This window comes from Octopus bimaculoides, chromosome 25 (assembly GCF_046866305.1).
Source record: "Octopus bimaculoides isolate indiv1 chromosome 25, ASM4686630v1, whole genome shotgun sequence".
Taxonomy (NCBI): domain Eukaryota; kingdom Metazoa; phylum Mollusca; class Cephalopoda; order Octopoda; family Octopodidae; genus Octopus; species Octopus bimaculoides.
In genome coordinates, this window is record NC_142952.1 from 16,072,653 (window position 1) to 16,100,152 (window position 27,500).

The 27,500-nt window shown below is 37.4% G+C and overlaps 1 protein-coding gene across 16 annotated transcripts in view; it reads left to right on the forward strand.

The window, feature by feature from the left end:
- The window catches only part of LOC106869828 (uncharacterized), a 484,455-nt gene that overhangs the window by 23,892 nt on the left and 433,063 nt on the right, over positions 1-27,500 (forward strand). For 2 of the 16 annotated variants that reach the window (XM_089341645.1, XM_089341649.1), the window contains exon 1: positions 5,342-5,390. The exons of the other annotated variants lie outside the window; for them this stretch is intronic. The gene's annotated coding sequence lies outside the window, so the exon portion shown is untranslated. Of the gene's footprint in view, positions 1-5,341; positions 5,391-27,500 lie in introns of those variants that run through there. 16 annotated transcript variants of the gene reach the window in all.

The following is a 27,500-nucleotide window of genomic DNA, read 5'->3' on the forward strand; positions in this document are numbered from 1 at the left end:
ATGGAAAGAAACGATTATCATTTGAGTTCAAATCCTTGTGAGACCAACTTTGCCTTATATCCTTTTGAGGTTGATAAAAATAGTACCAGTTGAACACTAGGGTTGATATAATCAACTTCCTACTACCTTCAAAATTGCTGGTCTTGTGCCAAAAAATTTGTAAAGATTATTATTATTTTTGAAAATATTAGCAGAATCATTACAGCATTAGATAAAATGCCTTGATGTATTTGTTCCAGTTCTTGATATTATGAATTGAAATCCCATCAAGGTGAGCTCCAAAGTCTATTAAATAAAATTTCAGTAGAGTATTGGTTTAATCAACTATCCTATTCTGGCTTTGTGCTTATAGAAGCAATTAATCATGGACCAGATTGAAAAGGCTGAAGACCCCTTTCTCTTTGGCCTAGCCCTCCTTTTACTTTTTACTTGTTTTAGTCATTAGACTGCAACCATGCTGAGGTACCGCCCTGGAAGGGTTTAGTCAAACAAATCAACCCCAGTGCTTATTTTTTAAGCTTCGTACTTATTCTATTGGTCTCTCAGCTGAACTACTAAGTTACAAGGGTATAAACAAGCCAACACCAATTGTCAAGCAATGGTTGGGACAAACACACATGTAGACACACATATGACTGGCTTCCTTAAGTTTCTGCCTACCAAATCTACTCACCAAGCTTTGGTCAACCCAAGACTGCAGTAGAAGACACTTGTCAAAGGTACCACACAGTGGTATGGAACCTGTAACCATATGATTGGGAAGTAAACTTCTTACCACACAGCCATACTTGTATCCTCATCAACTTTTATTGTCCTGTATCATCCTCAATGTTTTTGTGAACTTTAAGTGGTTAATAAAGAAAATATTATTATTATTGAGTGAGAGAGCAGTGCATGCCATCAAAGTGACACTGGGCTACAAATATAGGAAGCCCAATATGCCCATCATGACTACCAGTCTGATAAGGGTACACTAAGCATAAACAGCACATGACCTTGCAGGTGAGACCCAATTAGAATTTTCTTTAGGTCAAGTAGCCCATCCTGCCCAAAAGGTCCCTGAATAAGGGTTGTTTAAGGATGATGAACAAAACACCCATGTTTCCATTGGTGAATTATCCTAACCCCAACCCTAACCCCAAACCCCAAAGAATTTCTCTCAACATATGGCTATGATGCTCCCCCACCACTTCTGCTCTTGATCAGAGATGCACATATTGTAAACCACTAAGGAACATGATCAACTGTTTATGGTCAAACAACTGACAAACTAATCTGTGATATTGAGCAGAATATTTGCTGTAGCCCATGTTTTACACCAAGACAAAGCATTTACATAATAACACTGCCAATCAGTTAAGATCAGAGCTGTGCATGCCATCAAAGTGACCCTAGGGTAGAAATATACGAAGCTTATTATACTCAACATGACTACACATCTGATAAGGGTACACCAAGCACATGCATCACAACCATATGTGTGCAACATAGTGACCTCGTATCAAAATAAACAGCGTGATCCTTGTTATGACAAAAATTTTTCTTCTGGCAACACTGCATCTATCCAATGTAATGGATGTGTAAATAGATTCAATAAACCTTTCGAATTCAAAGAATCTGTGATTTTCTTCCTTTCAAATCAAGGGGGTAATGTCAGTGTAAACTAAATATATTTTGGGGTAATTGGTTAAAAAAGTTCCCCAACCTGTGGTCTATATGGATTGTTATTAAAGCTAAAAGGAGACAAAACAGATATTGAATGTGGATACCCTTAGCATTTAGATGGTGGAATGGTACCAGTGGTGTATATCAGCTGCTTAAGGAACACTGTCCTAAAGATGTGGAGAATTTGTGTATTGGATAAAACCAAAGATGCTCATGAGCAAGTTTGGAGGAACCAGGCTGCAGAGAATGATCTGAGCAAATGCTAATTAGAGGTGCTGGGATCATCTCTAACTGGCAGCTTCACACTCCCTTGTGGGTGGATTACCCTTATTTTCATGCATTAAGTGTTTTAACTGATTTTTAGTACACTGTATTGCAGTTATGGTTCCTTGCTCTTGTTTCTCTTTGTTTTTGTCTTTTAGTCAGGAGAGAAGGCAATCCCTTTGATCCTTTTGCCCTTTTGCCTCTGAAATTGATGGCAGGGAGGGAGGAAGGTATTCTTCAGGCTTTGGCAGAATTTGACCTCAGAATGTATACCTGGAATAAGTACTGCAAATCATCTGCTTTGGTAATCTTACAATTCTGCCAGTCCACTGTCCAGGATTGATACTTTTTTTATCAACTTTGAAAAAATAAAAGGTAAATTTGACCTCAGCAGGGTTTCCAACTCTGAGAATTGGATTAGAAGAATCATTTGCACATTGAGAAAAATGCTTTTCAGTATTTGTTCCAACTCTATACATTCTGAATTCAGATTCTACCAAGATCAACTTTAATTTTCATCCTTTCATGGTCAATAAAATAAATACCATTTGAACATAATCGACTGACCCCCTACCCACCAAATTTCAATCCTTCTACCTGACAGAATCGTTAGCATGCTGGACGAAATGCTTAGCAGTATTTCATCTGTCGCTACACTTTGAGTTCAAATTTTGCTGAGGTTGGCTTTGCCTTTCATCCTTTCGGGGTTGATTATCATTATGAGGGCACATGGCTTAGTGGTTAGGGTGTTGTACTTATGATCACAAAATCAGGGTTTCAATTCCGTGACTGACTGGTGCTTTGTGTTCTTGAGCAAAACACTTCATCTCGTGTTGCTCTACAATTATGTTGACATCTGATGTGTGGTACACCATGCCCCTGTTCAGGCAACGTTGATTTGATGGAGAGAGTGAGCTAATGTGTAGCACGAACATTTGATCTCTATAAACAAACCATTCGATCATTTGGGCAGGCCATTGAGCAGGAGCTGAATGCTCATCTTCGATGGGCGAGTCCATCGTCATTATTATTATTATTTGCAGCAGCAGTAGCATTTTGTCTATCTTTATGTTCTGGGTTCAGATTCCGCTGTGGTTGTCTTTGCCTTTCATCTTTTCAGGGTCAATAGAATAAGTACTAGTTGATGACTGGGCTCAATGCAATCGATGTAGCCCCTTCCCTGAAACTGCTGGCCTTGTGCCAAAATTTGAAACTATTGCTTTTTATGGTGCTACTTTTGCATGGCCATAACTAACTAGAGTTAACACATTGTTTTGTTCACAAATCAAATTTTCAGAAGATACCGCATGATATACTACTCTAATGTAGTATATGACAAAAAACAAGCTGTCTTTTCTCATAGAAATGGAAAATGTGAATAACCTTTGTGAACATGTTTCAAGGGTTTGTTACCAGTTTATATTTGTCCCGATTTAACATTACCAAACAGCATATAAAGTGTGTGTGTGTGTATTTGCTATATGGAGTATGTAACATGAAATAGTTCATCTGAGAATTGCAGACTTTGGTTCACTGGGACATCCTTACCTGTCCACCATTCTTCACAGATGTGAGGATAATTGGTTTAAAATTATGATGAAAAAAGAAAGATACAGTTCTATATTTAAGAGATGAGGAATTCTGTACATTATTTACATTTAACGGATATTTGTCCTCATCTTGTTTGTTGTTAACTCAATGTTTTGGCTGATATACCCTCCAGCCTTCTTCAGGTGTCTTGGGGAAATTTCGAACGAGAACCCAGGTTCGAAATTTCCCCAAGACACCTGATGATGGCTGGAGGGTATATCAGCTGAAACATTGTGTTAACAACAAACAAGATGAGGACAAATATCTGTCGAATGTAAATAATGTAAATAAAAAAGAAAGACTTTAGGATGAAGTTTTAATAATTAATTTACAGAAATTAATTAAAAGTATCAGTTGAAATTATATTATTTTAACATTTTTTAACATTATTACATTTTCTCTATAATTTCAAGAATGGTTTTTAATACTTATTTTTTAAAACTCTATAATTCTTTTACTGGTTTCAGTCACTGGAATGAAACCATTCTGGGACACTACCTTCAAGTGTTGAAAGTTAATACATGCATAAAAGACTTGAGCAGGGAAGAGATTTGGAAGGGCTGATGATCTGAAGAAGAAGGATTGGGCATGGTGGTTAATGTGGGGAAAAGAGGGTTTGTACACAACAAGGGTGATTGAGAGGTGGAGAGGAGGGTGGGTCAGTGGTGCCTGAGTGATGGATGTATAAGATCAGACAGTTCCAAATAATAGAGGCCATTATAGTAACAACAGAAAAGACAGAGAAAAGAAACAGTTTGCCTGTGGGCTGATGCTAGTGTGTATTTTAGTGATGGAATGCCAATCAGCTGAGTGGCCCTTCTTTGGATGCTGTTTAGGATGTTAGTGTGTGTGGCAGCAGCATTGTCCCAGATGTACTCCATTGTGGGCCTTACTGGACTTTGTAGAATGTTGGCACTTATTGGGACCTGAAATATCTTCTGGCCCTGAAAAGAAATGTTTGTTTTGGGGATGAAGTCATAGCCATGCTAAGAAGTACTCTTACCAGGAGTGATTTGTGGTGCTAGCTCAAGCATATGAAATGACCATGAAAGCTCCGAGTACCACACGTTTTGATAGGGGTGTTTTCTTGACATGAGTTATGGTGGTGGTGGTTTCTTGACATGAGTTATGCTTGAGTTTTTTTTTCTTCTGCTATTAAAAATGACAAAATTGTCATGGCCCCACTGGAGGATGCTCTCAAGGCCTCCATACTTATTTGACTGGTGCTTATTGGTTTCTATTTATCAGTTTCTTTTTGATGTAAAGAATGCATCTTGATGTAGCATAGTTACATTAGTATGCACGTGTGCGCGCACACACACACACACACACACAAAATAAGAACAGATAAATAGGTTATTTGGTTTTGCTATTATTGTTTCATTAGAAGTTTTTATTTTGATGTAAGCATAACACAATTGGTTAGATTGTATAATACATTACATAAATTCCAGCTCATCAAGCTATCAAGTAAAACAGGTGAACAATGAGGTGTTGATTAATCAAATTTAATGTGGGTGTGTAAGGACACACACCTACCTTAAATTTCTTAAATGTTAGTATTCTGGTTAGAAATTTCACTTGTTAATAATCTGTTGATTAATCAAGAAGTTGTTAACCACCTGTTTTACCTGATTGCCTGATGATTTGGGAGTTATGTAACCTGTTTCACAATCTAACCAATTGTTTTATGCTTATGTCAAAATATAAACTCCTAATGAAACAATTATAACAATACTAGATAACCCATTCATCTATGCTTTTACACCATGCTTAATGCTCCATTCGTTGTTGAATACTTTCGGATACTATTGGAATTGCAGATTACCAAACAACAATGATCTTCCTCCATCTGGGCCTTCCATGCTATGGTAATGGATTACTTATCTGTCTGCTTTGCATGACTTTGTCTAGCCAATTACTGACATGTTTCACTTTGATATGCTTTGATCTTTTATGGATCCCTTGTAATCAAAACTGTCTGTCTATATACATACATATGTACGGATGGACAGACATATGTATGTATACTTAGTGAGCTTTCACACAGTTTATGTCTATTAAGTTCTATTCACTAGATATTGGTCTATCCAAAGTTAAACAGTAGATGACATTTGCCTAAGGTGCTGCACAGTGGGGCTGAACCAATGGCTATAACTGGGATTTAAAAAAAAAGATCCAGTTGAAATATGAGGTTCTATGCCTTTAATCTTTGTGTCTTTCTAGTTTGATGTGGTTGGAGTTGATGTTGTTGATGTTGTTGATGTTCAGTTTTGATATCTGTAGAGAATCATGGGCAGTTCTTAAAGAGGAGGTTTGAACAAAGCTTTAGAGACTGGGACACAGCAAAGATAAGTTTTAGTTTGCTAGTTTAAAAGAGCTGAAATTATTATAGTTTTCAGTAGAAGAGACAGGAGGGGATTACAGTGTGTTTTAAATCAATGTGTGTTGCAGCTACTCTAGCTCAGATTTGTGAACTGTAGTTTGATGTGGGTGCACTCCTATGTTAGTACACTTGTAGAGAGCCTGCCACTCTTCATAACTAAATAGTTTTGTGGTCCTAAAGAGTAAGCTTAACATTTGAAATGCTCTTTTGGTTATGACATATGTGAAGACTAGTATTTTGTTAAATTTGTGAACGCGATGTAGTTGCGGGTCTTCCAGAATGACATGTTTTTGGCCATCTTGGAAATGTCTGAAGCACTCGTACACTTGTGTGTGACTCATAAATTCCTCTCCGTACACTTTCTTCAACCTCTGAGCAGATATCATCATGACAACTTTCTCTCTCATGGTCAATGTGACAATCACACGCTACACACCTTCCTTCCAAGCACTGCTGTAAACAGCAGAAATGAGCTGGAATGTTAAAACTTAGTGCGCATACACAGCATGCTGAAGGTCAGTCTTTGCCATCTCAGCACTTTATCAATACTTTATCATCTCCCTTTCTCTGCCCATTTCATGACACCCCCACTTCTCTCTTCATCTGCATTGTCTCTCTGCCTTCAAATTTTCTAGACCCTTATCTCATCTTATCTCATCTTCTACATTTTCTATCTCATGCCACTTCCATCTTCCATCCATATTTATTCCTTTATCATGGGATAGTGCTGGACCCCTCACACACTCTACCCATTATCCTTTCTACTCTGTCCATCTTTCTCTTTTCCCATTAACCTTTGACTCTACTCCCTAACATATTTTTCTTTCAGTTGTGGCAGTTCTTTAGTTTTGCCATGAAAATAGAGCCCAATGCACTTTTTAAAGTGGTTGGCATTAGGAAGGGCATCTAGCCATAGAGGCCATTTCAAAGCAGAGAAATTGGAGCACAATGCAGTCATCCGACTTCTATCTTGTTCAACCATCCAACCTATTCTACCATGGAAAATAGATGATGATGATGTATTATGTATGTATGTATGTATGTTTATTCAAACCTGGTACATCCTTCTATAACTTCGTTTTCATGTTCTAACCTTTCAAGTGCATGTGTGTGTAATATGCAATACTCTACCCTAGTAAAAAGATTGTGGAGAGTGCATGGTGGCAAGGCAGGTAAAAAGAGAAAAAAGCAATGAACAAACTTTCATGGGCAAATTTTTTTTTTTTTTCAATATGCCTTTAATCCTATTTACTTTATGGTCTAAATCCCTACCTTAGTTATTTATCTGATCTAAACACAAATAAGTTTCCAGTTCAAAGGCAAAACTAGATTTCAGCCAAAATGAATCTCTGTTAGATGTTTTTAGTTTCTCACTGGAATCACTTTTCCATTCATGCTGCTCTTGTATTCAGTGGTTCTTGGCAGATGTGTTTCAATTTTGAAATGGATGTCTTTTGCTTATATAGTGAATACCTTTAGAGCATGGAATGAATAACTTCCATTTCTATCTTCTTTTCTATGTAATTCTAAAGTTTTTCATCTGATTATCTTTATGGTGGTGGTGGTCATTATCATCATTGTTGTGAAAATACTTCATGTTTTGTCTTATTTACTCTTTTACTTGTTTCAGTCTTTTGACTGTGGCCATGCTGGAGCACCGCCTTTAGTCGAGCAAATCGACCCCAGGACTTATTCTTTGGAAACCTAGTACTTATTCTATCGGTCTCTATTGCCGAACCGCTAAGTTACGGGGACGTAAACACACCAGCATCGGTTGTCAAGCGATGTTGGGGGGACAAACACAGACATACAAACACATACACACACACACATATATATATATATACATATATACGACTGGCTTCTTTCAGTTTCCATCTACCAAATCCACTCACAAGGCTTTGGTCGGCCCAAGGCTATAGTAGAAGACACTTGCCCAAGATGCCACGCATCATTGTCTTTTTTGTCTTTTTTTCATCCTCTTCTACATTCAGTAGAATAAATACCAGTAAAATCCTGAGGTTGATGTCATCAACCTTTCCGCAAATTTATGACCTTGTAGTTGTCAGAAGCCATAATTATCACTATTTTTTATTGCTCACAGTCTAAGGGTGGTTGGTTGGCAGAATCATTAGAGCATTGATAAGAATTCTTTATTCTGGCTTTCTATGTTCTGGGCTCAAATCCTGCTGAAGCCAATTCTGCTTTTTATCCTTTCAAAATTAATAAAATAAAGTACCAGTCATGTGCTGGGGTTGATAGCATTAGCTTTCCCCGTCCCTTCAAAGCTGCTAGTCTTGTGCCTAAATTAGAAACAGTTTTCATGGTTTGAGAAATACATCATTTTTTAAAAATCTTTTATCTTTTTCAGTCATTAGACTGTGGCCATGCTGGGGCACCACCTTGAATTTTTAGTCAAATGAATCAACTCCAGTATCTGTTTTTTTCTTTAAGCCTTGTACTTCAGTTCTATATTTAAGAGATGAGGAATTATGTACATTATTTATATTTGAGACGTTTGTGTTGGTATGGTCATGTACTGCGGACGGACGAGGAGAGCTGTGTGAAGAAGTGCCACTCCCAAACAGTCGAAGGAATCCAGGGTAGAGGGAGACCCAGGAAGACATGGGATGAGGTGGTGAAGCATGACCTTCGAACGTTGGGCCTCACAGAGGCAATGACAAAAGACCGAGACCTCTGGAGGTATGCTGTGACTGAGAAGACCTGGCAAATAAAGTGAGTTCACAGCTGTAACCTACACCAGTGTCACATAAACAGCCCACTCAAAAGTACCTTGGATCGTAGGGCGATATGCCATGCTTGAGGAGACCTATTGAGTCAAGTACATCAACATCAACAACAATATCAAAATCAAATGGAAATTGTAGTTGTGAACCCTGTGCCGGTAGCACGTAAAAAGCACCATCCGAATGTGGCCGATGCCAGTGCCGCCTTGACTGGCTTCCATGCCGGTGGCACATGAAAAGCACCATCTAATCATGGTTGATGCCAGTGCTTCTGGCTCCTTATACTGGTGGCACGTAAAAAGCATCCACTACACTCTTGGAGTGGTTGGTGTTAGGAAGGGCATCCAGCTGTAGAAACACTGCCAGATCAGATTGGGGCCTGGTGCAGCCTCCTGGCTTCCCAGACCCCAGTCAAACCGTCAAACCCATGCCAGCATGGAAAATGGATGTTAAACATTGATGATGATGATGATGATGATGATGATGATGATGATGATGATGATGATGATGATGATGATGATGATTGTCCTCATCTTGTTTGTTGTTAACATGTTTTGGCTGAAAAACTCTCCAGCCTTCATCAGGTGTGTTGGAGAAATTTTGAACCTGGGTTCTCATTCCTGAGGCATTTTTTGATGTTTTTATTATTATTATTATTATTCAGATCACTGCTTGGAATTAAACTCGGAATCCAAGTTTAATTCCAAGCAGTGACCTGATTAATAATAATAATAATAATAATAATAACATAGAAAAATGCCTCAGGAATGAGAACCCAGGTTCAAAATTTCCCCAACACACCTGATGAAGGCTGGAGAGTTTTTCAGCCAAAACGTGTTAACAACAAACAAGATGAGGACAAATATCAGTCTAATGTAAATAAGCCTTGTACTTATTCTACTGGTCTTTTTTGCCAACCTGCTAAATTATGTGGATGTAAACATACCAACACTAATTGTCAAGTGGTGATTGGGAGAACTGATACTGATGCACACACACACACGCACACACACACACGCACACACACACACGCACACACACACACGTGATGAGCTTCCTTCAGTTTCCGCCTACCAAAATCCACTCACAAGACTTTGGTCAGCCCCAGGCTATAGTAGAAGACACTTACCCAAAGTGCCACACAGTGGGACTGAACCATGTGGTTGGAAAGCAATTATTTTATTACATAAAGACAAATTACATACATATTGGAAAACATGCAAGAAAAAGTATTCAAATGTTTTTTTTAATGCTTTCTGGCAATATTTACAGATCCTTGGATAATTCTAATTTTCTGGAACATGACTATGTGTACCTCCTATTCTTATAGATAATCTGTCGACCACTTTACAGTTGCACTAATTACAAAGGAAATGTTGGCTACATTCCTTCATTGTTTTGTTTTTTTGTGTCTTTTTAAAAATTCAGCAGCAAAGTCTGTGTGATTCTATATAACATTATTGTTGTATGGTATTGCAGTTGTACATCATTGATATTTTTGTCAGAGTAAATCATGTCAGGCCTATTATATATTAGGGATACCGAAAAGTAATGTATTTTCAAGTAAATTGCCTGACGTCATACCACAGATGGTTTAGAGACCAATAAAGAGGTATCCATGCAATAAACTAATCAGTATAGAGTTAACAACTAAATATTAATGTGGATATATGCTGTGTGTGTGTATGCTCTATCTGATAGCCCATGGTAAACATAGTCAGCATTGCATGCTTTATGAATTTCATAAGAGCAACATATGCAAGAAGAAACATAAGTATTGTATATTCTGATGCTGTGAATGTTTGGCAATGCCAAAGGTGGTTTAACAAATTCAGAATCTATTGATGGGTCTCAATCAGGAAAACCATCTGTTCTCAAAAATGATGCAGTGAAAACAGCAGTTGAAATGGATCCTCGTCAAAGCATTGGGGACTCATCTCGGAGGTTTTATAAACCTTGGTCCACTGTACAAGATCATCTCCAGCAGATTGGAGAAGTGTATAGAGAAGGGAAGTGGGTGCTTTGTGTGCTTCTGCCCAAGAATAAAGCAGTGCATTCAACATGATAACCCAAGAAAAGATAAATTCATTGGGCTAGGAAGCTCTGCCTCACCCTCACCAGACCTAGCACAATCAGATTTTCACTTATTCAGGTCACTTGAATACTTTACCATGGAAATACATTTAGAAGCTGGGACTGTCAAAACTAGTTTTGAGGTGGGAAAATGTTGTTGCTAATGATGGTGAATATATTTTGAATGAATAAATCTATTTACAATGTTTTGTGCTGATTTGAACTTATGTGAAATGTGACATTACTTTTTTGCTTTGCTTAATATTAACTGATGGTCTGTCTATAATTGCTATGGTTCTGGAGTATTTTCTTAGTGTCATGTTTTTTAAGACAGGCAAAGGTTCCTAGGAGTATCTTATAGTGTTTTTTTTTCTAAAAAGTTGAACTTGGTGAGTGGGCATATGTATATAAAAAGAACAGCTTTACTACATTACTGCGCCTCTAAATATGTTTTATAGGAACTAAGTGTTGTCATACACTTACCTAACAGTTCAACCAGTTTGCCACCTTTATAACAATAATCTGATACAATACCATGTATTATTTTAGGAAATACACCTCACATGCAACAGGTTACTATTATTATTATTATTTCTGCCAGGGTTGACTTTGCCTTTCATCCTTTTGGGGTCGATAAATTAAGTACCAGTGAAACATTGGGGTCGTAATAGACTAGTCATTTCCCCCAAAATTTCAGACTTTGTGCCTTTCATAGAAAGGATTATTATTGTTGTCGTTGTGGTTATTATTATTATTATTATTATTATTATTATTATTATTATTATTATTATTAATATTAAGGTGGCGAGCTGGCAGAATCATTAGCATGCTGGACAAAATGCTTAGTGGTATTTTGCCTGTTGCTGTGTTCTGAGTTCAAATTCTGCCAAGGTCAACTTTGCCTTTCATCCTTTCGGGGTCATTTAAATAAGTATCAGTTATGCACTGGGGTCAATGTAATCTTATTACTATTACTGAGGTGGTGAACTTGCAGAATCATTAGTATGCTGGACAAGATGCTTAATGATATTTCCTCTGCTGCTACATTCAGGTTTCAAATTCTGCTGAGGTCAACTTTGCTTTTCATCCTTTCATGGTTGATAAATTAAGTTACCAGTGTAACACTGGGGTCAATGTAATTGACTAGTCCTCTCCCCACAAATTTCAGGCCTTGTGTCTTTAGTAGTAAAGATTATTATTACTATTATTAAGGCGACTAACTGGCAGAATCGTTAGCATGCTGGGCGAAATGCTTAGCAGTATTTCATCTGTCTTCATGTTCTAAGTTCAACTTCTGCTGTGGTTGACTTTGCCTTTCATCCTTCCAGGTTCGATAAATTAAGTACCATTGAAACACTGGGGTCAATGTAATTAACTTAATCTCCTCCTCCAAGCTGCCCTTGTGGCAAAAGTTCGAAATCATCATTATTGTTATTATTGTTATTATTAAGGTGGCTAGCTGGCAGAATCGTTAGCGCACTGGGTGAAATGCTTAGCAATATTTCATTTGTCTTCATGTTCTAAGTCCAAATTCTGCCAAGGTTGACAGGGTTAATAAAATAAGTACCAGTGGAGTACTGGGGTTAGTGTAATTGACTATCCCCCTCCCCCAAATTTCAGGTCTAGTACCTTTAGTAGAAGGGATTATTATTATTATTAAGGTAGAATCATTAGCATGCTGGATGAAATGCTTAGCAGTATTTTGCTTGTTGCTGCGATGTGAGTTCAAATTCTACTGAGATCAACTTTGCCTTTCATCCTTTCAGGGTTGATGAATTAAGTACCAGTGAAACACTGGGGCCGATGTAATCGACTCGTCCCCTCCCCCAAATTTCAGACCTTGTGCCTATATTAGAAAGGATTATTATTACTATTATTGAGTGAGAGAGCAGTACATGCCAGCTAAGTGACACTGGGGTACAAATATATAAAGCCTGATATACCCATCATGACTTCCCATCTGATAAGGGCACACCAGGCACATGTATCACAACCATGTGTGTGTGACATGGTGATCTGATATGAAGAGAAACTGCGCATGACCTTGCAGATGGGGTCTAGTTAGGTTGAGTAACCTATCCTGCTCAAAATATCCCTGAATATTATTATTATTATTATTAAGGCAGTGAGCTGGCAGAATCGTTAGCACACCAGGCAAAACGCTTAACAGTATTTTGCCTGTCACTACATTCTGAGTTCAAATTCCACCAAGGTTGACTTTGCTTTCATCTTTTCGGGGTCAATAAATTAAGTACCAATCAAGTGCTGGAGTCAGTGTGATTGACTAGTCCCTTTCCACAAAACTTCAGGCCTTGTGCTTTTAGTAAAAAGGATTATTATTATTAAGGTAGTGAACTGGCAGAATTGTTAGCACATCGGGTAAAATGCTTAGCGGTATTTCATCCATCTGAGTTCAAATTCCGCCAAAGTCAACTTTGCCTTTTATCCTTTCGGGGTTGATAAAATGAGTCCCAGTTGAGCACAGGGGTTGATGTAAATGACTAGCTCCCTTCCCCCAAATTTCAGGCCTTGTGCATATAGTAGAAAAGATTATTAAGTGGGGTGAACTAGCAGAATCGTTAGCATGTCGGGCAAAATACTTTGGGGCATTTTGTTCATCCTTAGTTTCTGAGTTCAAACTCCGTCAAAGTCAACTTTGCCTTTCATCCTTTAGGGTTGATGAAATAAGTACCTGTTACACACTGAGGTTGATGTAATTAATCTCAGTGTAATTTTCCCTTTTACCAAGCCACTGTTTACGACATTTAACATTTCGATAGAAGATCCATTTTCCATTACCAGTCATAAGTCTATCCAAAAAGGGTGATATGAGTTCGCGAGAATGGAGAGAGGAACAGATGTCAACCCAGGATTTGCAGTTGCTTTCGGACAATTCATGAGGCACCCATTTTCCAAGTTTAGGAACCTTTCCAAGTTGTTGAAGATGATGATGAACAGTTGTATAGTTAGAACTAAGCTTTATTGCCAATTCTTCAACTGATAATGCAGGATTTTCTTCAGATAATGCCTCAAGGAGCTTATCATCAAACACAACTGGATGTCCTGTTCTATCTTCATCTTCAAGGCTGAAATCTCCACTTCTGAATTTTGCAAACCATCTTCTGCAAGTTCTTTCATTCAAGCATTCTTCCCCATAAACTGAGTGTATGTTTTGAGTCACTCCGGCTGCAGAGTTTCCTTTTTTGTACTCATAAAGCATTATGTGCCTCAAATGCTCTTTGGATAATTCCATGTTAGAAAGCGTTTTAATCAAAGAAATTTTAATTCTATTATTCTGTAAAATAATATTTAATTAGTTTAAATGTACATCATCATCATCATCATCATTTAACGTCCGCTTTCCATACTAGCATGGGTTGGACGATTTGACTCTCAGTCAAATCGTCCAACCCAGCGAACCGGATGGCTGCACCAGGCTCCAATCTGATCTGGCAGAGTTTCTACAGCTGGATGCCCTTCCTAACGCCAACCACTCTGAGAATGTAGTGGGTGCTTTTACGTGCCACCGGTAACAAATGCATAAAAATAATTCTTAATTCCATTAGACATTCTAAAATACTATTAAATTACATTCAATTTTTAAAAAGGTAAAATCGGACAGAACTTATGGGATGACCTGATATATTGTTGAAATATATTGTAATGAATTTCATGTTTCAAAACATAACTTATGTTATACTCAGCCTGATAGATTGCAGAATCATAATAACATTGAACAAAATGCTTGTGGTATTTAGTTATGACCTTTTACATTATGAGTTCAAATTCCATTCTAGTTGATTTTGCCTTTTAACCTTCTTTGGATTGATAAAAAGATATTTGTCAAGTACTGGTCAATGTTATCAACTAACCCACTTCCTCGAATCCTAGGTCGAATGCCTATGCTAGAAATGATGAAGGACAGTGGATTGGCAGAATCATTAGCACTTCAGAGAAAGTGCTTTGTAGTATTTGTTTACATTCTGAGTTCAAATACCAGCAGAGTCAGTTGTACCTGTCATCTTTTGAGGGCCAATGAAATAAAGTAACAATGAAGTATAATATAAGTGACTAACCCCCACTCTCCTCAAAATTGCTAATCTTGTACTACAATTAGAGTCAGACAAAATGCCTTGTGGTATTTGTTTTGGCTCTTTTTATTCTAAGTTTAAATCCTGCTGAGATCAACTTTGCTTTTCCTCCTTTTGGTGTTGATAAAATCAAGTATCAGTCAAGTCTTGGGGTTGATTTAATTGACTAAAGCTCAGGGCTTAAATTATAACCCGTTGTTATGTTGTGTTTTGCATTTTCATACCAAAAATGATGATTGCTTAACATATTGCTTTGTTGCTCTGTTTTTTAACTGATCTTGTGTTTATTTTTTTTACCCCCACCCTGCATACTAATACACACCTACTCCAATGAGATTATGAACAAAACGATTATTGATAAGGCTGAAATAATCTACAAACTGTATTGATCCCTGCACAGCAACCTACCCAACTGTTCATCGATCTTACATGAAAGCTGTTTAGGAATGAATGCTATGCAGATTACTAGCAAAATATGTTGAAAAGAAAAATAGAAGAGAGAAGGAAACAAAGAATTTTGTTGATGCCACTAAAACTTCAAGACACCACATAGCTAGGTTTACAGACAATACTACTGTACCAATTGTACCAATCATTTTACTGATTATATCTATCTGTTAACCCATTTAACACCAACTTACCTGTTACTTCTCCTGGTTCTGTGAAACAGCTTACTGTTTTAAAGCGATCTAAACGAAAACCTTTCACAAAAATTTCGTATTAATTTATTATGTTCCAAACATCTTAATGTTATTTTACTAAGTTCTTCGTTATTTTCAAAATGTATTGAAACAGAAGTAGTGTATTTCAACAAAAATATGGTTACAAAAGAGTCAAGCCTATTTCAGCTTTTTTCTTTCATTGTTAGTCTGAAGAGGAAGGGATGTGCCCATATCTTTTTCAAGACCCCTTCCTTTTCCTTCATCCTTGTGGATAGTAGTTTGAACTGCTACTGGATTGATAGGAGAAAACATTGTTAGATAAGAAGTTCCAGAAAGATGTTTGAGAAAGTTGGAAAGTGTGTTTTTAACTTAGGGTAGAACAATTTGGTAAGAAGGAGAGATGAGTACTTGAAGTTGTAGCAGAAGAACCAGATGAGGATGCAAGCTTGGTGGCTAAGTAGTTGAATGATTGGTCAGCATTTAACTGTTATTTGTGTACTTAATACTATCCATTTTACTATGAAGCAGAAGTGATATCTATTGTCCTCTAGGAAGACTAATGTTGATGTGATTGGATGTGGAGTATGTTAAACTCACAAAAGAGAGAGAGAGAGATTGTGTTTAATTGAGATCTCTCACCAAATATTTCCAATACCCTAGATGTACCCTATCTTGTTAAAATTGAAAGCACTATATCTATCCTAACCTGGAATAACTCAATGAACTTAATGAGGTTAAAGCTCAGTTTAAATGATTGCAGAGTGGTGGGTGGAGGGCAGTAGGGGAGGAGTATACATATCAGAGGAATACGGTTCTGTGAACCAAGTCTACATAGAAAAAAAAGTGAAGCGAAGAAGTTAACCAATCTTCATTATCACATTACTGCTATTTTGTTTTATTAGTAGGATTTGAACTCAAAGTTATGAAACTAGTTTTTACAAAGTAACCACTCTGACATTTTATTGTTTGAATGCTGCTTCTGTACATTGTAACAATTACCTAAAAGCAATGGAAGTTAAATGTTTTCCTTTCACACATGCCATTCTTAATGCCGTTGTGAGTATTTAAGGTTTCAGTATTGTACTCACGGTTGTTAGATCATGGGTTTGATTCCAGGATTGGCTGATGCATTGTGTCCTTGAACAAGGTACTTCATTTCATACTGCTTCAGTTTAGGCAGCTGAAAATGTGTGAGAGCTCCTACTGAGCTGGTTTTATCCTGTGATGGCTGGTGTTCTATTCTGGGTGGGATCTGGTACTCTTAGTTGCTTAAAGCACCACAAAATCAGGATATGGTCAAATGAGCTTCTTAGCTTTTTAAGGATTTTAACTCAGTCTAATAAAATATCAAATTAAGGAGCTGTTGTCATAAAGAATCTGTGATAATACTTTACCATATTGAATATTGAATTTGTGCATTTCTCAAGTGGATGAAAATCAAGCTATATGCAGTAATTACATTTAGAGAAGCTACTGACATTGTGATGGATAGGAACCAGTAACAAAAAGTGGCTCAGTCATTGTTGATTGTCAAACATCTCTTGCATTATAGAAACAAAAAATAACATTGAAGAATTTTGTGCTGAGTAGCAGCTGTATTTTAGATATAGGGTTACTGAATGTAGATAAATTCAAAAATAAAATGAGAAAATTATGAAACATAGTGAGGAGATAATCTCCATTAAGCAAGGTGGTAAGGTTATGAAAATTTGGCTGCCATAAATGTTATCCTCTCACAACAGTATTTATAATAGTATCTGTGAAAAGTGAAACATTTAATTAACTTGTTGAAAAGATTTCCTGCTGGTTAACTAATTGGAAAGATTTAAGAATTCTCAAAGACTCTAGTTTAAATATTTATTAAAATTGACAGCGACTGTAGCCGTTATTATTTAAAACTTTTCTCTTCAGAGATTTTGAATGATGTGATGCATATTTATAATTGTTAGTTTACCTTCTTTCTACATTTATGTATTAAGCTTAATTATTGCATCTTTCGGTGTTATGTAAAATCACTACCGCCCACTCACTCCTTCTAAATAGATCTGATGAAATATTATAAGGGACTAGCAAGGTTGGCTTTGCAGAATTTTAGTGTGAGAGTTGAAAAATCCATCTAGAATCGAAGGGCCTTAGAGTCAATCAAACAAAAACCTAAGTCCTAGTAAGGAGGAAGGCAGACAAACCACAAATCCCTTTAGGTAGATGGTTCTGCTCAATCTGTAGAAAAAGGTGTAGGTAGAAACTCCATAAGATGTACACAATGTAAGCTATGGATGCATAAGAGGTGCAGCAATATCAAAGGAAGGCTAACTGAAAGACCGTCTGAAAACAACTTGGACGCATCCTCGGTCCAAACATTGGCATCTACTTGACTATGTGCTTGTACGCCAGCGGAACCTGAAAGACATTCTACACACAAGAGTGATGCCCAGTGCAGAGTGCCACACTGACCATCGCCTTGTCCGCTGCAAGCTCAAGCTGCAGCTCAAACCCAAACCCAAGAAGAAAGGTGACCCCGTAAAGAAACTCAACATTGGCAGCCTGTGCTGGGAGGAAGTGAAAGTCAAGTTCCAAGCAGACCTGCAGCAAAAGCTACACGAACCCCCTTGCACTGATGACACCACACCAAACAATCAGCCATCTTTAAGACATCTGAGGAAGTTCTTGGGCACACAAAGAAGAAAAACAAGGACTTATATATGCCTTTTGTGAATGTAAGTGCTACAGTGTTATGGTGATTTAGCCTGTAAATTATTTATACAATGCAGGGCCTACGGCAATGCTCACAAAGTGAAGAAAGGAGAGGAAGACAGAGAAATGTGGCACATACACTTGGAAATCCTATCAAATGTCATCAGTATGACTTGAAAATTGCAAGAAGCGTTTTGTTCTTTTGCTGTTCATTTGTCAGGTGTGAAGTGTATATACCCATTAAATGTGTTGGATGTCCTGCCTTTAAACATATGCTATCCAACCATTAAATATATGTTTTGATTAACAGCAACATGATGTTCTGCTATTACATGTAATATCCTACCATGAAATCTTTGATATCTTGCTATTGAACATGTGACCTCCTGCTATTAAACATGACATTGTGCCCTTTAACACATGCTGTCCTACTGTCAAACAATAATCTTCAGCTGTGGAATGCACATCTTCTCTTTAAACTGAATCATCCTACCATCAGACTTTCATCTTGTCTACAAGTTTACCTAAACTAAATAGTTTAGCTATCTATGATTGTCATGTCTGTGATAGTTGGTCATGTTATCCAGCAGATTAGGACTCCTTACTGAACCTTACACTCATTTGTTTATGTTCTGTGTTTATTTAAGTGCTTTTTGTTTTCAAATTTATTTTTTCAAAGTAGTTGAGTTTCCTGTGATTTTAGTTTGACATCATCATTGATTTTTCTGTGAACATCCTGTCTTTTCTTTTCTATTTCCCTTTCTACACACATATACACACGCATGTAAACACACATACATGTATACAAGATTTGTTCATGGGGATAGTTCTTGTTTAGCATTGGTAGGTAAAAGATTGCATCTCTAGAGTAATTTTTTTTATCAGTGTTTTTTGTACACTGGTCATTTAGCAATATTAACTGATGTATGCAGCATCTATCTGCAAAGAATTACTTCAGCCAACAGTATCATATACAGCCAGCATGAATGAATGGATGTAAAACAGTAGTTTATATAATAGTTTTTAATAATTCCTCTAGAAGTATTTTGTTGAAGACATCTGGTTTCCTATATTGTTATTTAATTTATCTGTTTATTCTTTAGCTGTTTTCAGTCATTGACTGCAATAATACTGGGGTACTGCTTTCAAGAGCTGAGTTGATCGTATAGACCTCCAGTCTAGTACTTACTACATCCATTTCTATTTGTCAAACTGCTTAGTTACAGATTTGGACATGCACAAACACACCTTCTGTTTGTGTGTGTTTGCACATAGATGTAGTCAGCTTCTGTGCAGTTTCTGTTCAATAAATTTCACCTTCAAAGCTTTAGTTGATCTGAACTAAGAAGGCATTTTCCCAAAGCGCTGCTTAGTTGGACTGAACCTGAAGCAGTTTGATTGCAAAGTGAACTTCTTAATAACACATCCATGCCTATTTAAGAATAAGTCTTATAAAATGCAGATTCTTGGTTTGATAGTGGCATAGACCCTCATCAGTTTTATCTAATTCCAGACTTTATTCTATATTGATGGTAGATGTGTACCAATGGTAAACTGACATGATGTGATAGTTGATTAGTAGCTAGCTAGATAAGTATATATGTGAGTCTACAAATACATCAACACATTTGCAGATAGAGAGATATGTTAATAGATATACAAGTAGATATATAGCTGAACTGAAGTGAAATGAAAAGAAATGAAAATAATCTCAATTGGTAAATAATTTTGACTCAGCCTTGAAGGTGGTTGGACAGTGAAAAGTGTAGTTTATATATATATATATATATATGTGTGTGTGTGTGTGTGTGTGTGTGTGTGTGTGTGTATGAATAAGTTTTATCATTTCAATTCATCTTTTATTTCCTTAAACTGTAAAGCACAACATATCTGTCAAAATATTAAAAGAAGGAAAATAAGCAATACCTTCTAAGTTCATTTTGATTATATTTGAAAGTACAGTTTTGACTAAATAGCAGGATTTCAAAAGAATTTTTGAAATTCTTTGTTTGTGTTTAATATAATAACATAATGTTTTCAAATGTGTTGATTTACACTGTCCTGCTAGTTTATATTATTATTGTTGTTGTTCTTTGTGTTTAATTTAAATTGAGATTAAACATTATGTAACACCAGTAGAGTTGTTAACCTGACTAGCACCATTTATACATGTACACAGTGCCTCTCTTTTTGGGTTTATATACAGTGCTGCCACCTCTGTATTCTCAACTAATGTAACATCTTCCATTTGAACTGTCATTTATACAGTGCCACCTCTGTATGAGCCAACGAAGGAGACACTGTTGCTTAACCCAGAAATAGCAATCAAATATTCCTCAAATCATTCTGTCTCTTAAGTAAAGATAGGACACATTTGGCTATTGTAAGTCTTACATGCTTTTAATCATAAGTATACTCATTCAGTTTAACCTAGGGTTAAAAAACAACATCTCTCTCTATTTTTATTTCCAAAGCAGCAAATTTGCAAAATCGTTGGAATATTGGATAGAATGTTGTGAATGATTCATTCCAGCTGTCTTCTGTACTCTTCAAATCTTTGCTTTTCATCCTTTCAGGGTTGATAAAGTACCAGTCCAGTAACAAATTAATTCATTCCTTTCTCTCCATTAATACACCTATAGTTGAAAGGCCCCCAACTTTGTCCTGTTGATACAGTGTGAGAATTGCATTAAAGGTGCCCGTTTGGTTGACTACTCAGGCATGGAGTTACTGGTGTCCTTATAAGAGTAATTTAAGCATGTTCTGACTGGGAGTAAAAGCTACAAATACAGATAAAAAGTGTGTAGGATAATTTATTAAATATAAGAATATAATATTTCATTTTCATATTTCTCCTCATTGTATTTTTGGAAATCCCTAAAACATTATATGGGTACTCCCAAGCATGTAGTGCTCCAGTTGATTCCCTGAGTTACCAATACATTCAGCTGGTTCTGCTCATCAACTTACACATTAATTTTCTGAGTATAAATTCTGTTGTACATTATTGAGACCAAATGATAATTCACTTCTTTTATTAGCACACCATTACTCCTGTACTCCTATTTGCACAACACTATCCCTGTACTCCTATTTACACAACACTACTACCCCTGTACTCTTATTTATGCAGCACAACTTATTTACATAATCCTGTTTCCTCTCAATACTGCACCCATATACTCCTATGTACATGGCACTATGTCTGTGTACTTATTTGCACACTGCTTGTGAATTGCTGTTTACACACTCCTTTGTATTCCTGTTTACAGTGTCTCAGCACCACTTCTGTACTCCAAGGTACTCAACATCACTTCCATAGTTTCAGCTACATTACACACTTGACACACATTTTCAAATACTCCATTATCTTGATACTTTTAGTTATTAAATCAATGTTGTTCATATATGTTTCAACATTGTGGCATAGTTGTAACATATATGAAAATACTGCATAGGATATAATGTGAAGAATATGACCATCTCAAGATTTCATTTCTTTTAGTTCTTAACTATTTTTATGTAAAGTTACAAGCATGGTGAAATAATTAAGATGTTTGCTTCACAATCAAATCTCCAGAGTTTGAACTCCTTTCACTTCTGAGAGAAAGTGTGAATGAAGTTGAGAAGATGGAAATTGTGCAGCCAATGCAAAAGCTCCTGTTTTGTCACATTGCATCACACTGACCCTGCTGACAACTGTATTAAGAGTACTGGTGTCAATGGAATACTCAACCATTTAACACTACATTTCAGTGTGTAGATAGTTCCAGTGATCTGCAAATTATTCCAAATGGATGGTAGCTCCATATAATTTTGTTACTGTGTGTCTATAGTTATACATGTATATGTATATGTTAGTGTGTGTGTATGTGTGTGCATATGTGTATGTTTGTATATGTATGTTATGTGTTTGTAGATGAAACTGTTTCATGATTTTATAATATAGTTTTATTTGTAAATAATTTTCATTATTTATATTATATGTACAATCTTTGATGCTGCCAGATCCATGGAGAGGGAAGATGGATTCTGGAGCCAACTTTACCACTTCTCCTTCTTTTCACCATTTTCTCCCTTCGGTAGTTCTTTCCCTCTCCTCCTCTTGCTTTCTCTAGACAGGGAGCGCATATACTTATATAAAAATACATATACACATAAAGTACCAAATTTTTCTGTAGTGTGTCTGTCTACTCACCAACAAAAATTTGAGATTGGGTTGTGTGTGTGTGTTTGAGAGAGAGAGAGAGAGAGAGAGAGAGAGAGAGAGAGAGAGAGAGAGAGATGATTGGCAGGGGTGATGGTGAAGCAGGAAGGGATGTAAGATAATGAAGAAATCTTGGCCATGAATACCAAACATATGGAATTAGTTACCATTGAGGAAAGAAATAGTCTTTATAGAAAAATAACAGATAAAATATAATAAAGGTAAAACTGATGTGACAGAGAGAGAAAGAGAAGGGAGAAAGAAAAGAGAATGAGAGAAAAAGATGCATGAATGGAGAGAGAGAGAGAGAGAGAGAGTGTGTGTGTGTGTGTGTGTGTGTGTGTGTTACACAAATTGAGAAAGATGAAGAGAAAGAGCAGTTTTTTTCAAGTTATATAACTGAGAGTAGATAAATCTAACAGCTTCCATTGTGGTTTGTTAGTGTGTGTGTGTGCATAGCAGTAGTAGTTATACTAATGTGTATGTTTGATTGGAGCATAGAATTTGTATGTATAAATGTACATATATGTATTTATATTTATAAACACACATACACACATTTATGTTAGTGTGTGTGTGTGTGTGTGTGTGTGTGTGTGCGCGTGCATGTATATTCATATTAATATGTGTGTAGGTATGTGTTCCTTATAAATGATGTATATGTATATATATTTGTGTATGTGCATGTACATCCACAATAAGGAAGAAAAATAAAATGCAATTAGGATATAAAGGTGGGCAAGTTTTGATATTGACTTATTGTGGTAATGTATGTGTGTATATGAAAAACACTTATAACTATATACATGACTTCTTTCTTTCCCTCTCTCTCTCTCTCTCTCTCTCTCTCTCTCTGTGGTGATTGCTCCAGCTTTACAGATGGTTGCCATCTCTCAGAGTTTCCTCATTGTTTATGGCATTTCTGACCACTCAGATTATTTTTCAGTCCTGATGCAGATCTGTATGGTTTGAAGCATACATGACAGATGTCAAATCACTGCAACTAGTAGGAAGGACGTTGCATACAGTTGCTCTTTCATAGGACTTCAGATGTTGATATACCCAGCCACACATTTCACACCTTCAACACTTTATATTCTCACTGAGTTTCTGATAACATCCCCCCCAAAGCCAGCACTTTAGGCTTTCATGCTCAAGGCAACCCTCTTCAAAAGTTTTACAACCTTCCCTTATATACTTCCTCCACTCAACTCTTTTCAGAGCCAGTTCTTCCCAGTTCCTTAGATTGATCTCCAGTTCCTTAGATTGACCTCCAGTTCCTTAGATTGATCTCCAGTTCCTTAGATTGATCTCCAGTTCCTTAGATTGATCTCCAGTTCCTTAGATTGATCTCCAGTTCCTTAGATTGATCTCCAGTTCCTTAGATTGATCTCCAGTTCCTTCAGGTTGCCTTTTATGCAGTCTTTGTACCTCTTTTTTGTGTGGTTTGTGCTGAGGATGCTTTCCAGTGCACATCTCACCATAGAACAGCTATTTTGGAATCCTATTATCTTCCACATGGCCTGCGTAATGCATCTGAGTAGATATGATGAGTGACTGGAGGCCATTGCAAGGGCTTCTGTATTAGGTGTTTTATTTTGTCACTTTTGATCAAAGCTGTCAAACAGCTTGAAATGCTTATGGTGTACTGTCCATGTTTCAGAATAGTACAATAGAGCCATTAGTATGCATACCTTGTAAATGTTTCATCTTGGTGATGATGCAATTTGCTCAGACTATCTTTTCAAACTGCCTAAATGCTACATATGCTTTCTGAATGTGTGGACATATTTCTGCATCTAGAGAGCCTTCTCTTAACAATGTGTTGCCCAGTTAAACAAAAGTGTCAACTACCCCCTTTCTTGATAATTTTATATAACTCTTTTACTAGTTTCAGCACAAGAGCTGCAGCTATGCTGGGGCACCGCTGTTAGCTTTACTACACTTTCACTATTTGAAATCTCCTCTGATATGTGGTATTTTGTGAACGAGGGAGTTTGATGCTGCTACTCTCATCTGTGTTTCCTGCTATGAGGTAGGCTCATCTGCAACTCATGACAGGAGGAGATCCAGTTTTGTTTTGAAGACACTTACATCCATCCTATGCAGGTCTTTCAAGCTTTTGGGGAGTATATTGAATAACTGGATACCCTTGAAACCCAAGCTGTTGCAGTATCTGGTTTGGTATCTTGATGGTAATGTTGGGATCTTTGGCACTATGCTGTTGTACTCCATTTTGCTGTGTGTAAGTTCCAATACCAATGTTTGGTGCAAGTCCTTCCATGATTTTCCAGATGTATATCACTGCATATCTTTCTTGCTTTCATTCTAGGGAGTAGAGTCTTAATTTTTTCAGCCTTTTCCAGGAGCTGACATGTATTGAACTTTTCATAACTTTGCAGGATTGCTTCAAGTTCTGCTGTTAATTTTACAGTGTGGCGACTATAGTTGGGAGCAGTAGTCTAAGTGGCTGACCATCATGATTTCCTGTTTTCTCATTCAGAAAGTTTCGAAGGATCCAGCCAGTTGCATTTTATTGCCACTCTCCAAGTTTTATAACTATGCTGAGATTACACAGCTTGTGACATAATCATACCATTGTTGAACAGCTGCTTTAGCACCCAGTTGTGCTGTAAGAGCTGTCTCATGCAGCTTCTACCTGGTCATAAACAATGCTTGGTGTTAGTCATCGAGTCATTCTCCTCTAGGAACGAAATTGGTTTCCTGTGGACTATTTATTCCATAACTTTCTTGATGTGTGAGGCCTGAAAGATAGACCTATGATTTTCAGCATCTGCTCTGCTTCCTCCTTTATGGATAGGATATATTGTTCCTACCTTCAGTTTGCCTGGGAGCTTACCACTTGCAGGGAAGCTCTGAAAAAGAAACTGCAGTGGTTTTGCAAGGACTCGGTTACATGATTTGAGAAGGGTTACTGGGAATTCATCAGGGCCAGCAGCTGAGTTGGGTCAGTATTACGTTTTCTGTAATGTTGATGTAATTAATTATTATGTAGTGGTAAAGAACTCCACTAGTTTGTTTCACTTGCCTGTGTCCCAAAAGGATAGTGAAAACACTTGTGAACTGTTCAGTCTTTCACTTATTCATATTGGGTTTTCTGTGAGGGAGCTGTTCTTTTGGAAGAAGGGCCCTGTCTTGTAGCAGACTGAGGCTGTTTGTATGATAAAGTTCAAGAAAGCTTTAAAGTTTAACTTATTATTCTCTATAACCCAGGCCTCTTTATCTGTTTCATGGGATTGTTGCAGACTTTTCTCAATCTCCGTCAGTGTTGTTTTCAGGTTGGACTTTTCACAACTGTTGAGATTTTGTTCAGGTGGTTTGCAATCTTTGTCTGTTGTCTCATAAGAATTTTCCTCTCTCTCTCTCTCTCTATCTATCTCTATCTCTCTCTCTCTCTCTCTCTCTCTTTCTCCCTCTCTCTCTCTCTCTCTCTCTCTCTCTCAGACTAACGAGTGCCACATCCATAAGAAAGGCACCTAGTATACTCTGTAACATGGTCTTCTGTTGCATCCAACTTATGCCAGCATGGAAGATAATGCTTCAAACAAGGTTGTTGATAGTCATGATCGCACACCATCATCATAATCATCATCATCATCATCATCGTTTAACGTCCATCTTCCATGCATGGAAGACGGTTGACAGGAGCTGGCCAGGTAGAAAATCTACCCAAAGCTACTGTGTCTGTTTTGGTAGAGATTTTACATCTGGATGCCCTTCCTAACACCAACCACTCCACAGAGTGGACTCAGTGCTTTTTACGTGGCACTAGTACAGGTGAAGTTAGTTTTGGCGCAACTTTTACAGCTGGATGCCCTTCCACATGCCAACCATGTTACAGTGTGGACCGGATGCTTTTAACATAGCACCAGTACTGGTAGGGTAAACAAGTAACTAATAAGATAAGGAATTATGAGAGGGGCAGAGGCATTTGTGTCAGAGGATGAAAATTAGAGTGTGACAAAGAGACAGAGAAACAGAAGCAGGTGTCTTGCTACAACAGAGGAGGCATTAGAGGAGGTGATCCAGTATCAAATGATGAAAGGTTAGAGTGTAACAGAGAAATAGAGAGGCAGAAATAGGTGTCTTACTATAGAGGAGGTACAAGGTTACCCAGTGAGAGGAGATAGAGAGAGAGAGAGAGAGAGAGAGAGGGAGAGAGAGAGAGAGAGAGGGAGAGAGAGAGAGAGAGAGAGAGAGAGGGGGCAGAAAGAGGCCAGACCCAAGTGTACTGATATAAAGGTGATACTTGGTTACCTAGTTAGGAAAACAAGAGAAGGAGAGAGAATGACCAAAGGGAAAGAAAGAGAGAGAGAGAGAGAGAGAGATTAGGAAACAGCAAAAGTGTAAGAGAGAGCAGAAGAGAGATGGTGTAGTGCTAGGGTATACTCACAAGTAACAAGAATATGAGCGTAGAACCTGGTTAGAAAGAAAGGGAGTGGGTGTGGAGAGCAGTGATACAGTGAGCACAAAAAAGGGGATTGGAACACAATCATAATGTATGAAGAGAAAGATGTGTGGAAGAGAAAGATGCAATTAGAAGAGGAATTGTAGTTTGATTTCTTAGGGTAGAGTGGGTGAAAAGTGTGTTGTTACATATGGGTGGGACACAACTCTTATAGCACTCAGTTTCATGGATGGGTCTTCCCGAGGACCACATATCACCAAACATCTCGGTCTACTATCATTTCCTCTGTGAGCCCCAACATCCTAAGATCAGTCCTCACCACTTCATCTTATGTTTTCCTGAGTCTCCCTCTTCCACAGGTACCATCCACTTTCTGCGACAGGCACTTCTGTATACACCTGTCTTCGGTCATATGTACCACATATCCAAACCAATGCAATCACCTCTCCTGCATATAATCATCAGTAAATCGTAAATCTGAAAGAGAAGCACAGTCTAACTTATAGAGCAGTAGAGTATTTAGGTAAAGATATTTATGGCTGATTTATAGGGTTACCCACGGTTTTGTGTCCATAAAGTGCTTAGCTTTGTATATGTCTGACATGATGTAAGTAAAGCTAAGCACGGCCATAAATATCTTTATCTCTCTCCCTCTCCCTCTCTCTCTCTCTCTCTCTCTCTCTCTCTCTCTC